Consider the following 18,092-nt stretch of genomic DNA (forward strand, 5'->3'; position numbering starts at 1 on the left):
TAGTGTAACGGCAGCTGGTTGTGGTGACAGCTCGACTGGACATCTCTATAGTGGATATGCTGCATGTGATGCAAATTCAGGCTTGATTTTATGCAGCGAAAGCCTACTAAGCATTCTCAGCAATTCACAGGTGGCAAGTGAATATTTCCGCTGTGGCCATATTGACAAGATTAAGCACCTTTCTCAAAGAACTGTCTTAGTCAACTTTTTCCAAACAGACTTCCCCATGTGATGTTTGTGTTAAAATGATAACTGTGTTTTTGTTTGCAGCGCCTAGTTTGTCATTGATTTGTGTGTTAGAAAAAGATGAGGTTAGCACCTGCTTTGTGTGTCTGTTCATGTCTCTCAGTGGGGGGATAAATTGCACCCACCTCCTGATAAACACAGTCAGCTTGCATGAGGCTGTCAGGTTGGAGGAATTTCAGTGGAGGGTTAGAGCGGTGCAGTGCTGGTAGTGACAAAAACTGTGGGTTTCGGCTGAGTGGCGGTCATCGGAATGTCATCCATACACCCACTCAGACTGCAGGAGATTGCACGGTAGGAGCGGGGAAAAAGAGGATGTGGGGATTTTTCTTAAAGAAACGACACCAAGACTTGATGAAGAGGGCATGGGAGCAAAAGAAAAAAAACTTGTTACAGAGAGGAAAACAAGTCATGAGGCTGTGGAGAGGAGGAGGAAGAAAAGCCGCTTCTCTCAAGAACAGATGAAAGAGAAGGAGAGATTGTGGGGTAGCAGTGGGGAGGAGAAGAAGCATCTCGTGTCCTTATTAAAGAGATATAATTTGGCTTGCAGTGGGAAAAAACAGAGAGAGAGAGAAAAAGGTGGAGAGTATATGGTTGCCAGGGACAACAGCCTAATGGAATCGTACAGTCATGCGCTCACACCCTCCACCCCACTGCCCTGCCTTTGTGGATCTGCTTTTGATCCTCCTTCACCTTTAAAACCACTTCTCATCCTCCTCACAGCATCTCTTATCTGTCACTGCTCTCATTCTGCCTTCTTACCTGCATTTACATTCAAGCTCAAACCTTACATGTCTGTTCATTAATGCGTTTTATTCTTCCTCTGCATTATCTTTTATGGTCCAAGTGCGATACTGCAGATTTTAGTATGGATTTGATACCAAGTGAATACAGGGCCAGTATTGCCAATACCGATAGCAGTACAGATGCTTTTAACATATAATGGCAGCTTCTGTGAGTGTCATGATCTATGAAATGACTCATCATCAATTTGCCAATTTCTGAACACATTTTAATGAACACTGAATCTCTGTGATTTTTACTTTCAACAATAATTAAACACACCTTTCAGCTTTTCATGAATTTTGACCTGGAATTTAAATGCGCTTGTCTTTAAAGCACTTTGGGTCAGCCTCTGTTTTTTAATGTGACATAGGCTATAAAAACAGTAAAGTACACCAAAAAGTCCACACAAAAAGGTTCAGACACTTGTCATGGTGCATTTTTGAAGTATATTTCCCCCAACAAATCTAATTTATTTAACACAGTTCAATGAGTTACATACTTAGAGGATACTATTGATCCTATTCCACAAGCATCAATCCAATACTGATACCAGTAGTATTAAAGACATTATTAATATTTGGATTGATCTGCCCACCTTTAATCCAGGTACCTCATTGCCTCAGGTAAATATTTAGCTTGCCAGCTTTTTGGGCTCTGTTATTTGACCTTTATTAACTAAAGCCATATGTAGTGTGGAGCATAATTCTGCCTTACTGCTGCACTTGTAGTTGTAGGTTCAGCTCTTTGACCATATTGATGTTCTCAGGGAGTCATTGACTGAGATCTTGAAATGCAACAATACTATGGCATGAAAGCCTTCCAACATACTTGGAAAAATGAAGTTGGATGATAAAAATATTACCCTCAGTCTATTCTACACATCCATCTCTGTGTACAGACAGACAATGTAGTTTATCATAATTGCGCTTGCACAAAATGTTCCTGTTCAGTGAAAGATTAATGTTCTCCAAACCTTATTAATATATAGAGCAGAGGATAAAATTAGGAAATACTATTTCCATTAAAATGTCTTATGAGTTCATGTCTGTTGACCATTCATAAAATACTGATCTTTTCCCATTTATTTTTCTTCCAAATGAATTGTTGGATAAAATGACTGAAAGAGAAAGAGAGTGCGTTTCATCAGTTGCACCTTACTGGGGTTGGATTGGGCCCCCTTATTGTTCAGAACTACAGACTACACCCAGTTACTTGGGTTCTGGGTCGTTTTACCTCAACAACTGCCTTAATACAGGGAGTGCAGAATTATTAGGCAAATGAGTATTTTGTCCACATCATCCTCTTCATGCATGTTGTCTTACTCCAAGCTGTATAGGCTCGAAAGCCTACTACCAATTAAGCATATTAGGTGATGTGCATCTCTGTAATGAGAAGGGGTGTGGTCTAATGACATCAACACCCTATATCAGGTGTGCATAATTATTAGGCAACTTCCTTTCCTTTGGCAAAATGGGTCAAAAGAAGGACTTGACAGGCTCAGAAAAGTCAAAAATAGTGAGATATCTTGCAGAGGGATGCAGCAGTCTTAAAATTGCAAAGCTTCTGAAGCGTGATCATCGAACAATCAAGCGTTTCATTCAAAATAGTCAACAGGGTCGCAAGAAGCGTGTGGAAAAACCAAGGCGCAAAATAACTGCCCATGAACTGAGAAAAGTCAAGCGTGCAGCTGCCAAGATGCCACTTGCCACCAGTTTGGCCATATTTCAGAGCTGCAACATCACTGGAGTGCCCAAAAGCACAAGGTGTGCAATACTCAGAGACATGGCCAAGGTAAGAAAGGCTGAAAGACGACCACCACTGAACAAGACACACAAGCTGAAACGTCAAGACTGGGCCAAGAAATATCTCAAGACTGATTTTTCTAAGGTTTTATGGACTGATGAAATGAGAGTGAGTCTTGATGGGCCAGATGGATGGGCCCGTGGCTGGATTGGTAAAGGGCAGAGAGCTCCAGTCCGACTCAGACGCCAGCAAGGTGGAGGTGGAGTACTGGTTTGGGCTGGTATCATCAAAGATGAGCTTGTGGGGCCTTTTCGGGTTGAGGATGGAGTCAAGCTCAACTCCCAGTCCTACTGCCAGTTTCTGGAAGACACCTTCTTCAAGCAGTGGTACAGGAAGAAGTCTGCATCCTTCAAGAAAAACATGATTTTCATGCAGGACAATGCTCCATCACACGCGTCCAAGTACTCCACAGCGTGGCTGGCAAGAAAGGGTATAAAAGAAGAAAAACTAATGACATGGCCTCCTTGTTCACCTGATCTGAACCCCATTGAGAACCTGTGGTCCATCATCAAATGTGAGATTTACAAGGAGGGAAAACAGTACACCTCTCTGAACAGTGTCTGGGAGGCTGTGGTTGCTGCTGCACGCAATGTTGATGGTGAACAGATCAAAACACTGACAGAATCCATGGATGGCAGGCTTTTGAGTGTCCTTGCAAAGAAAGGTGGCTATATTGGTCGCTGATTTGTTTTTGTTTTGTTTTTGAATGTCAGAAATGTATATTTGTGAATGTGGAGATGTTATATTGGTTTCACTGGTAAAAATAAATAATTGAAATGGGTATATATTTGTTTTTTGTTAAGTTGCCTAATAATTATGCACAGTAATAGTCACCTGCACACACAGATATCCCCCTAAAATAGCTAAAACTAAAAACAAACTAAAAACTACTTCCAAAAACATTCAGCTTTGATATTAATGAGTTTTTTGGGTTCATTGAGAACATGGTTGGTGTTCAATGATAAAATTATTCCTCAAAAATACAACTTGCCTAATAATTCTGCACTCCCTGTATTCACGTAGCACAGATTGAGCTAGTTGTTGGAAACATTTCTCAGAGCTTCTGGTCCATATTTGACATGGCAACGTCACACAGTTGCTGCAGATTTCTGGGCTGCCCATTCTTGATGTGAATCTCTTGTCCCACTGTATCCCAAAGGTGCTCTGTGGACTGGGCGACTGTGGAGACCATTTTACTACAATGAACTCACTATCCTGATTAGGAAACCAATTTTAGATGACTCAAGACTACCATAACCTGGATAACTGGGAATTTTCACAAAAATGACTCTTCAGTCTGCTTTTATTTGTGTTACTTTATGCAAAAATGTATTATTTAAAACTCCAGGAAATTATTGTTTAAACTTTCCTGTCGAATAATATTAATTCCTTAAAGTTTGTCTAAAATAAAATGTCAATGCTAAATGGCTGTAAAACCTTAGATTCAACCCTGACATTGTTTCTAATGTCTAATGACAAATTGTTTGACATTTTAGCTTCAGTAAACGATAACACACAACAACTATGGAAGGACAACATTAGGCAAAGTCATGGTTATGGGAAATTTAATAAGTATAGTTTCTTCGGGGCAACCTGGCAATGCTGTTGTTGGCACTCTCGCTACGAGGTCCAAGAAGAACCCAAGAACGTCCTGGGTTCAAAGTGAGGGTCTTTCTGTGTGGAGTTTGCATGTTCTTCCCATGTCTGTGCGGGTTCTCTCCGGGTACTCTGGTTTCCTTCCACAGCCCAAAGACATGGAGTTGCTGGAGTTAGGTTACCTGGTGATTCTAAACTGTCCAGATTGATGTGGATGGGAGTGCAAATGGTTGTCTGTCCATGTTAGCGACCTGACTGGCGACCTGTCCAGGTTGTAATCCGCCTCATGCCCTATGGCAGCACACTGGTAGGGTGATAACCTTGAGTACTACTGGGCTGAGGGTGAAGGCGTCTGGCTAAAAATTCCTCAAACCTTTGCTCGAACAGTACATCAGTTAATTAAATAGAACATCGAGATTCACTTAATTAACATGCTAGCAAAATATAAACCTATGAAGAAGCAAGCCAAGCCAGAATAATATTAATATATAATCACGTATCTAAATCTGAATGCAAACAGATAAACATTTCAACGTTTCAACTAAAATAATGTGGGTAATTGGGCTGAACGGATTTTTCTCTTGTACGGCCTCGCACTGTGGTACCACATGAAAAAACATGAGCCTTCCGCTCACATTATGCCAGTTAATGATCAGTTTTCAGAAGTTTAGATGCTACCACTCCGAGCCATGTAATGGCCAATTAGGAAGTCTCTAAATACAGAACCCCTGATTTGCTTTGACTCGATTCGCTGACAGCTAAAGAGATTATATATCAACCAGCAGGAACTGGTTTTTAGATCAAGAGGTACAAAGATATGGAATTCGAATGTTATTAGCACTTTCATTCCCTGATCGGTTAACTTTTCCAGCATTTGTTGCAGTTATTTTCTCATAATTTAACCTTTTTTTTTGTTGCTCGTATTTGAAGTTACTGATCTTTGTAAATCATTTAATAGTGCATGGATAGGTCTTCATGTCAGGTACTTTAACAGCCTGCCCTCACTTTTGAATTCTCTCAGTCTTCATTCTCTCTGAGACTCCATTTGAGTTTTTTCCCGCTTGTCCTTCACTGTCCATCTTCCCTTTCATCCGTCTGTGCTGCATCTCACCGTTTTTCTCCTTCTCCCTCTGTTCCTTGATGGATTGTGGCCCTCGAGCTGACTGTTGGGCACTGCGGCGGATCAAAACATAATTTTCACCCATTTATTCTAGCCTGAATCCACACTCTCTTTCTCTCCCATCCTGCGCTGGAGTTCAGAAAAAAAAAAACCTGGCCTATTTTTCCCATCATACACACTCTATCACCTTTTCTCTCCTCCCACTTATTAAACACCTTGTTTTAATTTGCCTTCTATTTTGTTAGACTTTCTCTAGAGTTAATAATCTAGGCCCCATGAAGCTATATTTGCTACGCTGTTTCTAATTTCAAAAGCCATTTCATATCCACGCTAAATTAAAGTGCATAAAGCCTGTGTTTCTCTTTTAGAATTCGGTCTCGATCAAACACAAGATTTATGATTTTCCCCCGTTTTTGTCGTCTGTCGTCGGTTTATATTCCTGCTTCTGCCACTCCCACTTTCTCAAGGCCACCATCTTCTTGAGGTTACAGGCAGTAGTCTTCTGTTTCTGACATTTAACTTATTATTCCCTCTATCTGCCAAGCCGATCCTCCCTCTTACCCCTTCCTTTCTTCTCTCTCTTTTGACACACATGCACCCACCTCCTGACCCTGTCTCTTCTAACCTTTACATAAAGCCAGAGGATTTGCACGCAGCTGGAAAAAAAAAAAGATATTCAGCTTCATTCCCTCCTGAAAACACTAAATATCTCAGATGCTGCTGTGGTCCCACCCCTTTAACACCAGATGAGTTGGCGCCGACCTGCATCAGTGTGCTCTGACATTTATGTGGGCCAAGTGCCTTTTTTTCATTCCCCAGCAGATGTATTTTTGTGTGTGGTGTGTTTGTACGGCACAGGACGGTGGTTAATGCTATTCTTTTTTGTGTCGCTCCATGCAAGCTTGGATTTGTGACACAATCGCCCAAAGTACGACATAAGACGTAAGCATTACATACTGAAGGTTGGAAAGAATATAGGTAATAATTATTTTAAATGTAGACATGTCTGGGCCATTTCCTTTTCAGTAAGTGCCTGAAAAGGAAAAAGCTCCTTGAACTTGTAGGAATTCCTGAGCCATCACTGGTCAACAGAACATTGGGCTTCCTTTTGCTTAACAAGTCATTCATTGAACCCAAATGGGATGGTAAACAGCGTCATCCTTCCAACTGTAACTCGTATGACTTCTAACAGCTTTGCAGGGCACAACCAAATGACAATGAATGGCAAAAAACAGATATCAAATCAGAAATTAGCTTCGAATTAGGAGAGCAGTCACAATATCCTTTGCATAATTTGTTGTAATTTTCCACATTGGTATCTGTTGCTTTAAAAGACTTCATTGTTTTAACTCCTAGCATAAGCATTGGTTACTAATAATAATTCCTTGATTTATGAAAATGCTTTATTATTTAGGTTGTCACTGGACTGTGTTTGAAGACAACATTGTGATCTGTAGTGAAAGTAGGGGGCATGTGGAAGAGAGCCTTAAAAGGTGGAGGCATGCCCTGGAGAGAAGAGGAATGAAAATCATTGGAGGCGAGACAGAATCCATGTCTGTGAATGAGATGGAGATGGGGGAAGATGCTGAAGTTGCAGTGAGTAGAGGCAGTGAAGATAGGTAGAGATGGAATACCTGGGTAAACTATCCAAAGTAACAGACAATGCACAATGTGTAAAGAAAAGAGTGCAGGCAGGGTGAACTGGGTGGGGACGAGTATAAAGGGTGATTTTTCACAGATGATAGCAGCACCAGGGGGTGGTTTACAAGATGATAGTGAGACCTGCTATGATGTATGGTAGACTAGCAAAGAGATATCAGGCAAAGCTGATGATGTGAAGATTTCCACTGTGACTGACCAGGTGGTGCTGGAAACAAGTTTATCACAGGGAGAGCTCCGGCCAGGCAGTTTGTAGAAAAAGTTAGAGAGGCGAGGTTGTTCAGAGCAGGGACTGTGGATGTATCGCAAAAAGGATGTTGAGGATAGAAAGTGAGTCGGTTTGCTTATGCAAATATATGTGCATTCATTCATTGTCTTTGTTCCAGCAGAAATACACAAAGAAAGTGGCTTTTGACATATGGTCAGTTACACTGATGCAGTTTTGGGACGTTGCGAGTTAAATCAGATGTCTGCTTTCTTCTTTTGACAGTTTTTTGTGTTATTTCAACACCCCAAGAAACAGGTATCAACGTACATTTCTATCCCCAGGGGTTCAATCTACATGAACGCCCTCGGGGAAATAATTATTTGATCCCCTCCTGAGTTTGTATGTTTGCTCACAAAGGAATGAGCAGTCTCTGATTTTTTATAGTAGTTTTGTTTTTAATGGAGGATAATTATTTCCCCCAGTGTACCTATGTGTACCTTCATAGAAAAGTTATGTATATGTTCCTGTGCAGCAAAATGTGCATATTTGTGTTGTAGAATTAAGGGGGAAATATTAGGAGACAAATAAAGAATGAAAATGAGGTAAAACTGAATTCTATACTCTACTCACCTCATAGCATAGACATACATTTGAACCTTGCTAAGGTCTTTGAAGTTGGCTATATGTGTGAAAGATGAAAGTTTGAATACTCAGTAAGACTAGAAAAGTGCTATAAACATGCCAGTCAATGTCCAAGTGAATTAATCAAATTAATACTTTGTAAGAAAAGCTAATAAAGACTCAGACTGCAGGCTTACTTGTGGTTCCTGTGGTATTTCAAATTAGAATGGGAGGCAGAGGGTTCAGCTTTCAGGCCTTTCTTCTGTGGAACTAAGTCCCAGTTTGGATTCAGGAGACAGACTATCTCTCTACTTTTAAGATTAGTCTGAAAAGTATTACTGTAGGCTCTCCACCTTATAATATAAACCACCTTGCGGTTACTGCTGTTGTGATTTTGTGCTATATAAATAAAATCGAATTGAACTGAATGCGGATTTATCTGAAAAAGTAAGACTGTCCTCAAAGATGCAGTACATCCCACACTTATAATTAGACTTGATTTAGTTATAATCTGGTTTGGAATTTGCTAATAAACATCAGAAAGTGTTTGACCAAACAAAAATGTTCAATCAGGAAAAAAGGGCTCTTGGTATGTGCACTTAATCAAGTCATTCTGGTTAATTTAAGGTTTGCATTGATTTGATCTCTATCTATGGCTGCCTCTGTCCCTTGATGTTCGTCTGACTTGAAAGTAATTTTCACTTTTATTAACACAGCCTTGCTCCTCTTTTCTCGTTCTCATTTAACAGTCAAAGCTCTACTTCTGAGATCTCTTGCTCCGGCTAGCAGAGAAAGAACCGTTTGCTGGAACAACACCTGTTTCCCTGTCTGTGTGAACACGGGAATCCAGTTGGGCCACAGAGAGTTTACCACAAACAAGTTTGCACTGCTGAAATCCATCCATCAGTAGAAAGGACAGTTTTTGAGGAGCTCATTGGCATTTAGACCTGAGGAGTGACACTCCACACAACCGACAGTGTCCTCAAGTGGGAAGGACTTCTCTACCCTCTGCTCTTTGGAGCTACTACAGTAGAGGTGAGTGAGTCAGTTCAAATTGTCCTCCCTTATATGAAAACCCCTTACACTGTAGTGTAGAACAACTGTCATTTTAACTCCTATTCAGTTCTAGTGAGGCATGGAGTTTCTAATAAGTCCAGTGCTTTGGGCTGGGTTTGACGGGGCAGCCAGGCTTAGCTGAAGGCTCACCCACTGAAGCACTTTCCAGCAAGAGCACTTGACAGTACCCAGTGGTGTTTGACTGTGAAAAGCAACCATATGTGAAGGATTTTTTATTTTATTTTTTTTAGATAAAAAATGGTAAGACATTTCTAGCCAAACTAGCCTGGCCGGCGAAGCAGGATGTCTGTTGCCATAGCAGCAGGTGCTAATCCATATGCATGGCTGGAATGAGCTTTTTGGGAAGGTGTGCTGAGGGAGACAGCTGTGCAAGACTTCTCTGGCTTAATACGTTTCCTGAATCTGTCATTTGGGTGGAAGTGGATGTGTGGCTTTTACTCAGACTCGAGTTGAAGTTTTGTGCTGTCATACTGCACGATGATGAAATCTGCTGCCATTTATGAGACAAATACCGAAATGCTGTGTATACAGTTGAATTCTTGTGGTTTTGGCTGAGCATCCTCTGTGCTGGCTATGATGTCCCACTTCTGGTAGCATGCTGAAGGTTGCAGAGCTGGAAGTGTTCTTCTTTTAGCGACATTACTGGGTTAAAATCCGTCAGTGCAAACGTCGGCTCTGTCCTAGTTCTGCAGGGGGGAAAGTGGAAAACTGCTTTTTCTTATTAGTTCATAAGTAAGTTTGTCATTAGATAGCAGTGTCTTCAATTATTGCCACTGAATACTTTGGATACACATATTGAAATAATATATTAAAACAGGCTTGAATAATAACACTAATAACACAAAATTCTACCACGTTACATCAATTCTGAGAATTTCAACTTGTGCACTCTAAATTTTGCAAATCTTAACATCCACTTTGATAAAACACAGACTGTCTGGTTATTTTAACTCAGATTATCTGTATAGTAGTTTCTGCTGGTATTCATGATATCGTGGGCAGCCAGGCAGTCATTTTCTTTGCCCTTTCAAACAGCTCAGGCTTGGGAAAGAAGTTGATTTGAAAAATATGCATATCTAACTTTACTTAACATAAAAAAGACTATCCTGGCATGCTATGTATGTAAAGTGTGAATTTGCATTTTGAATTGTTCACTTTTAATTAAAATGATGAATGAATGAAGAGATTGGCAGCAGTGGAGTTCAGTCAGTGAATCCACACATAGTTATTCCAAGCGAACGCCTCCGGGGATGGAAAATGAAGCCAGTGCACAAGTGCCAAAACTGCAGCTCCTCGTGTGCACACTTAAGTGAAGCAAGTGAGTAAGGCAAGTTTATTAGTGGGACTGTTACAAAGTAACGGTCCCAGAATATGTTATTGTTGGCGGCCATTTTGTTTGTTAGTCGGATTGTTGCAATAACCAGTCTCACACACTTAAGACACTGTTCATTTGAAAATGGTGGCTTGTTCTTGAGCTGCTTTCAGATTTGTACAATTTTGTACAGTTTCTGAGATGTGCATTTAGCTTTGAATGGGGAAGTGGGCCGCTGCTTTGGTAGTGTAGTTGTAAAGCCACTGCTCATTTCGTCCTCCTTTGTAGGCTGAAGGTTATGAGTTCAAGTACAGCAACAGATGCCTTTCAGGCTCAAGCAGCATAGAGCTATGTACTGCATGAAATGACATTACAGTAATAAGATAAGATAACCTTTATTAGTCCCACACGTGGGAAATTTGTTTTGTCACAGCAGGAAGTGGACAGTGCAAAAGTTATGAAGCAAAAATTAGAATACAATAAGAATAAATACAGTACACAACTGTACAGAATAGAATAAAATAAAATAAAATACTATATACATTAGAATAAAATATACAATAAGATAAAAATAGAATGCAAATGCTATATACAACTGAGTAAAAATACAACGATGCCAGAAAAGATTATTGCACTTAGTGTTATTGCACATGTGTGGATGTGTGTGTTTGATCAGTTAAAGTCTTTGTTGTGGAGTCTGACAGCAGTGGGGAGGAAAGACCTGCGAAATCTCTCCGTCCCGCACCGTGGGTGCCGCAGCCTGCCACTGAAGGAGCTGCTCAGTGCTGTCACAGTCTCCTGCATGGGGTGGGAGATGTTGTCCAACAGTGATGACAGCTTAGCCACCATTCTCCTGTCACTCACCACCTCCACTGGGTCCAGAGGGCATCCTAGAACAGAGCTGGCCCTCCAGATCAGCCTGTTCAGTCTCTTCCTGTCCCCAGCAGAGATGCTGCCGCCTCAGCAGACCACACCATAAAAGATGGCTGAGGCCACCACAGAGTCATAGAAGGTCTTCAGGAGTGGGCCCTCCACTCCAAACGACCTGAGTCTCCGCAGCAGGTACAGCCTGCTCTGCCCTTTCCTGTAGAGGGCGTCTGAATTATGAGTCCAGTCCAGTTTGCTGTTCAGATGAACACCAAGGTACCTGTAGCTGTCCACAGCCTCAATGTCCATACCTTGGATGTTCAGTGGTTGCAGTGGAGGATGTTTGTGCCTGCGGAAGTCTACCACCAGCTCCTTGGTTTTACTGGCGTTGATCTGGAGGTAGTTCAGCTGGCACCAGTCCACAAAGTCTTGGGTCAGTCCTCTGTACTCCTTGTCGTCCCCATCAGTGATGAGGCCGACTATTGCAGAGTCATCAGAGAACTTCTGCAGGAAGCACTGGGTGGAGTTGTGGGAGAAGTCTGCAGTGTAGATGGTGAAGAGGAACGGAGCCAGAACCGTTCCCTGTGGGGCCCCCGTACTGCAGACGACCCTGTCCGACACACAGCCCTGAGTCCTCACATACTGTGGTCGGTCGGTGAGGTAGTCCAAAATCCAGGTAGTGAGGTGATGGTCCACTCCAGAGTTCTCCAGCTTGTCCTTCAGGACCGAGGGAAGAATAGTGTTGAAGGCACTGGAGAAATCAAAGAACATGTCATGTTATTGACAGTGTGTCACTACAGGGTGCAGCACTTCTCTCAAAGAGAGAAATGAGGGGGTTTTCTCACGTCACGCCTCCCTAACTTTAGTATCATATGTGGGTTGGATTGTCTGTGTCTCACCATAGTCAGGCTGTCACCGTTTGTGGTACACTTACCACTGGCTCATGTGGGGACATGCAAGCCTGGACTGTTGTGTGTTGTTGGTTGGCTTAGTGGGTTAGTTCCTGCTTTGAAGCCTTTCGGAAGCTAAAGGTTAACAGTTCGACCACAGTTTGCGACAACTTTTTCACCATGCTCTCTTTCTCATTATGCACTTACAGTATGATTAATAGAAACAAACATCAATTTGGCAAATGTTTGCCACTTTATTAGGCACAAATGTTTTCACTCTACACAAACGAGCTATTTATCTAGAACTTTTTACTCCCATTGACAGCGTGCCACAATCCAAATCCACAAGTAGCTATAATCCCACTGCAATTTCTCCCAGAATTGCAAATTCTAGTTAATAGTGCGAATCCCAGTATATGTTATTCACCTGTGCCATTTTGTTTATTATTATTATTAGTGGGATTGTTGCAAAGCAGCGATGCCAGTATGTGTTATTTGTTTCACCACAGTCTGGCTGTTGCCCTCTGTGGTACACTTACCACTGCCTCATGTCTGTTTTGTCAGCGGGATGGTGCATGTCACCCCGAATAGCATAGTGGGTGCATCCCTCATCCTGCACGATCTCTGGCACTTTATTAGGCATACCTGTTTTTGGTCTACACAAACATGCTATTTATCTACAACTTTTTGCTCCCATTCACATCATGCCAAAGTTCAAGTCCACAAATAGCTATATTGCCACCACAATTTCTTGTATTAAGCACTTTTCACAGACATGCAGTCACAACATGCTAAACACAGAAAGATTTTAAAAAAATAAGAACATTAAGTGCCATAATAACAATTAAAATATACAATAAGGCACAATAAACAGGTAGTTTTCAAATATATAATTATTAATTTAATAAAAAAATCTCAACAACAAGCCTGTTTAAACCAAACCCCACTCCCAAGTTTTTAGTTGTGTACCCAGTGCAACTGACAAACTCTGAGCCTGTGATTGAAGCCAGTGAGCAGACGTGTATTTTCGTAGAAGATGAGATTGCTAGAAGGTTTTAATCGTCTGGAGGCAGTACTTATGATTGCCTGCAAACACCAAGTCAGTCCCCCTGTCAAAACTGGCAACTTTACAAAACAGGGAGGCATGTTTATGGCCTTAATTATTCCAAGAAAAAAAGAAACAAACAACACCAACAAATAAGAAAAACTATTTTCCATAAATCATCTGTCTGGATTTATCAAGGCTTAAAGTTAGGGGCCAATAACTGGCAATAAAATGATGGGTTTTTTTTTTCTTTTTTCTTTTTGTTATTGCTGATACTTTGTAGTGTAGTTGTATAATACTTTGTGAAATTGTAATATTGTATTAGTCACTAAGTTAGTTACCTAGTTACTAGTTCTCACTCTGTTCAAGTCACAGATCCTGGATCCAGCAAAACAGCCCCAGACCATCACACTTCCTCCTTCATGTCTGGCAGTTGATGCCACACACTGTGAAATTATCCTTTCGCCTAGTCGATGGCGATCCAGTGGCGGTGTTTCAGGGCCCAGGAAAGCCTCTTTGTCTTATTCCGACGTCTTAGCAATGGCTTTCTTGCTGCAACTCGTCCTGTCAAAACTGCAGCTCAAAGTCTTCTCTTCTAGGCTGAAACTGGGACTTAGTACGACCGCTATTAAACTGTGCTTGGAGCTGTCGTCCTGTGAGCCGCCTATCACGCTGTTAACTCTCAGAAACTTGTCCTCTGATTCAGTTGTGGCTTTGGGTCTACCATAACTCTTCCTCTCAGAGTTTGCCCCAGTTTCTCAGTACCTTTTGATGGTGAAGAGAACTGTACTCACTGACACCTTGACTTTCTTTGCAATTTCTCTGTAGGAAACACCTACATTTCCAAGTGTTATGATGCTCTGTCTCTTAAATTGTTAATTGCCTTTTTCTTGCCAGTTTTGTAGCAACACAATGCTTTCTGCAGTACAATACTGTCCAACTGATGGTCACCAGGGTATGGTACCACAGTGTGTTCCAACACTGCTTTTATGCAGACAGAGGAGGTTGTAAGCAATCCAGAAAAGTTGGAACACCTGTAGGAATTAGTAGCCTCCAGAACAGATTTAAATTGTCAAGCCATTCTGTGTTTCCTGCAAGAGGCCTTTTTGTATAATTCTGAAATGTACATTATTTTTCAGTTTTGGGTAACCTTACCTTTTTTTTTTAACCTCTGGCAGTTCACCACGTACCTTTCTACCATTTCAGGGTATTCATTGGACTTAAACGACTTGAACTGCAATAAATAACTTTTCAGAAACTGCTGATCTACTGGGATTTTCCCAGGCTACCATCTCAGAGAGCTGGGTGCAGAGTCCATAAAAAGAAAAAATATTCAGTAAGTGAGTTGCAGATTTCTGGGCGACTGTACCTGAACGGACAACATGCTGACTTTGACGCAGAGGGGTTACAGCAGCAGAAGACCACACGGGGTGCTGCGCCTGTCTGCTAAGAACACAAAACTGAGGCAACACCAAAATTTTACAATGCAAAATCTAAGGACATAAGCATATTTAGTACCATATTTAATACCTAGAAAAACTCAATGACTTACATCATCTCTCGTTTTATCTAATTATAGCCTTTGATTGTGATTGAAATTCTCTCTTTCACAGCTATTTAATGAAAGACTCCAAAATTCAAGGCAAAAACTCACTGAGATTTAAAAAAAAAAAAACACCTTAAATTACAACCTTGGCAACGCCACCTCTGGTGTTCCATATTTCACATTAGAGTGACATTAATACCCAGTAATCCTTCCTGACCGTGTTCAACAACAGATCCGTTTTATACCTATGAACATCAAGTCTCATCAAAGCTGAAATATGTCTGCATCACTGTAATAACAGCTTAATTCTGATCAGATATGCCTCTGAGCTCATCTGACTCAAGCTAATTATTTGTAATTTCAGATGTTCTTCCGCACCAAACAGAAAACTATATCTATATTTATGTGAGCATTCTCTGGTCCTTTGATGCTGTTTTCCCATAATGCACAATTTTGGCTCTGTGTTCACATAGTAAGATGGCTGACTTCTAATAAGTCTGTCCTCAGTTATGTTGTTCTTTACAAAGCTTTATTCATCATTTAGTTCTCATGAAATGCTAAACTTAACCAGCCCTAATGCAGACTTGAGAGTTAAGATTATTAATGCAGTCTCTAAACAGCTGCATTTATTTTGGAGAAAGGCAAAACTGAGTTATTTTTGGAAAAATATGAATAGTTTTCGACATTTGAGAATGATTAGATTCATTGTTAGATGATTACAAAGACTTAATAGAACTATGTAATAAAAACGAAACTTTTGACTGTGTGGGGTTAGAGTTCAGGTTGAGGTCATCACTCATGGGGAATTATACTTTAATGGGTCAATTTTTTGACAGCATTGCTGATATTGAAATTAGCTATTAACTACTACCTTTCTTAGTGTATCACTAAGACGCCGTCAATGATTTTTTATTAATTCTTAGAATTCTGGCCCTTTGACCCAATTCGTGTGAGTTTTAATGCAGTGAAGAGGATTTTTCAGCCTGAGCTGCTTAAAAACTCAGACACGGAGGTGTCACTAAATTCTTTCCTGCTTCCTTTTATTTTTACAAAAGGTTCAGATATGTTGGCTGAACCTTTCACACAGTTTTAGCATTAAGAAACAACCGGGTTTTTTCCCTTTCTTTAACATTCAGAGCCTTTTTCCCATTATTGCTTTCTCTGTTGTGCTCTGCGCAACTGAAATCATAGCACATTTTTCAGCTAGCAACTGTAATGAAGCTGGTGGTAGGGCCTGTCACTTAGAAGCATGAATCTTTTTTATGTTTTTGAACTGCTGCATAATTTGGTTCTTGCAACCTACATAAAATTTCTGTTGCATTTTCATGAGACTATTATTGCACTTTTTTGTCATTTTCTGCAAAATAAAAAATGTATACATGGCTTAGGGCCAATATTCAGTGAGTCATTAACATGGATGCGAGGAATTTATGTCAAATGCACCTTGTGTAAGCAATAAATTAATTTCGACTGCAGGGATTTTAAAAAATAAAAACAACCAAATGGTTCCTCTTAGAAAAAAAGTTAACTCGTGTTTGTGTGAACTGCAGTGCAGACAATTGTGATCCGCCTGATCTGTTTAGCATTCACCATGTTGTGTGATCCTGATGTGACTTGATTGAATAGTTTATCCTCCAAGAGCCAGAGGTTAGTTTACTCAGTGTTCACCTTGAACAGTATACAGCACGTCACCAATTATCTAACTGGGCATGTTTGTGCGCACCTGTGTGTGTGTGTGTGTGCATGTGTGTGACCCAGTCTGTGCGAGTGCATATTGACTGTGGGCTAACTGGTAGATATTTCTGTCAGGGAGAGTGCATGGGTGGCTCCATGTGGCATGTGTGTGTGAATTCTCACTGTATGTATGCACGCATATGGAAATGTGCGTTACTATGTGGCGTGGGCAGAAGTACTGTGTTGTCTCTGTGTGATCGATCAGCATGAGAGTTTGTGCGCTGTGTGAGCGTACTGTGATTATGGTGCAGCTCTGTAAAAGAAACAGAAAGTGTAACTGCACATATTTCTGTGTGTGTTTGCGTGAAGTCAAGATCACCTCTCAAAGCCTTGCTGTTCACTTCACATCTCCCTGATCACCATGGTGATAGCTCACTCTGTCGGCACAACTGTATTTCGGGAGAAATAACTGGAGTTTGCTGATAAGGATGTCTGTGTGTGTATGTGTGTGTTGTGTGCATTATTAAAATCCTTTACAAGCCTTTTCCACCTTCTCGCTGTTTTAATCCTCTGCTTTGTCTCTGATTTTGTCTTTTTTCCATTTCTCTTTGTCTGCATCTTTACTTTTGCTTCTTTTTAAGAAATCCCAGCACATTCTCATCCCAGTGTGACAGATACTGCTTTTTTTGTCAAATACCGCTGACATCATAGGTAGAAGTACACGGCGCCCCTGGAGCCGTTACCTTGATGCACTAGAAAGATAGCTGTTATATTTTAAAGGGGCATGAAGTCTGCATTAGCAGGTTTGGAGTTGTGGTGTTTCTTGAAGCCGCAGGTTTCTCAGTCAGGAGATCGCCGTTTGTATGGAATATTCCTGTTTTGTTTTCTCTTCACTTGCTGATTAGCTTCATTTTTATTTGATTTTATTACTTGCCCTTCTCCTCACCAGTTAACTTTAGGAACCAAAAGTACTTGGAACTGAAATGTGATGTTTCACAACATTATAATCGCTTTCACAGTGAAATGTACACTGAAATATTACAGTCAATTTAAGTTAACTTCAAGGTACGAGGTACTTTATATTGCACGATAAAGATAAGAATAACCTTATAGTAATGCGTCTTATAAATAATAATACAGAGAAAACCCCAACAATCAAATGACCCCCTGTGAGCAAGTGCTTTGGCTACAGTGGGAAGAAACAGGACAAAAAACTGTGGAGTACAGTGAAGTCATCATCATGTTCAAGAAAAAGGTTTGAGATGAGATGTGCTTTGTGACATGGATTGTTATCCTGCCGGAGGCCATCAGAAGCTGGATACACTGTTGTCATAAGGGATGGACATGGTCAGCAACATGTCACAGGTACTTTAATACTAAAGTATGTCAAGAAAAAAATCCCCCCAGATCATTCCCCTCATACACCAGCATAACCAGTAGGAACCACTGATAAAAGGCAGGCTCCTGCTACAGCTGCTGCTGTAGCCCATCAGCTTTGAGGTGTGATGTGTTCTGCATTCAGAGATGCTCTTCTGTACACCTTGCTTGTAACGAGCTTCCTATCAGCTCTGAGCGGTCTGGCCATTCTCCTCTGATGTCTGGCATCAGCAAGTCATTTTCTCCCAGAGAACTGCCGCTCACTGGA

At 40.9% G+C, this 18,092-nt stretch overlaps 1 protein-coding gene across 7 annotated transcripts in view; it reads left to right on the top strand.

Moving 5' to 3' along the window:
* LOC100709376 (protein phosphatase 1 regulatory subunit 29) overlaps positions 1–18,092 on the top strand; it is a 284,542-nt gene that overhangs the window by 92,926 nt on the left and 173,524 nt on the right. For 4 of the 7 annotated variants that reach the window (XM_019360318.2, XM_025907996.1, XM_025907997.1 and 1 more), the window contains one exon: positions 8,786–9,071. The exons of 2 other annotated variants lie outside the window; for them this stretch is intronic. The gene's annotated coding sequence lies outside the window, so the exon portion shown is untranslated. Of the gene's footprint in view, positions 1–6,459; positions 6,491–8,785; positions 9,072–18,092 lie in introns of those variants that run through there. One more of the 7 variants, XM_025907998.1, reaches the window with a different exon arrangement.

This window comes from Oreochromis niloticus, linkage group LG6 (assembly GCF_001858045.2).
Source record: "Oreochromis niloticus isolate F11D_XX linkage group LG6, O_niloticus_UMD_NMBU, whole genome shotgun sequence".
Lineage (NCBI taxonomy): Eukaryota > Metazoa > Chordata > Actinopteri > Cichliformes > Cichlidae > Oreochromis > Oreochromis niloticus.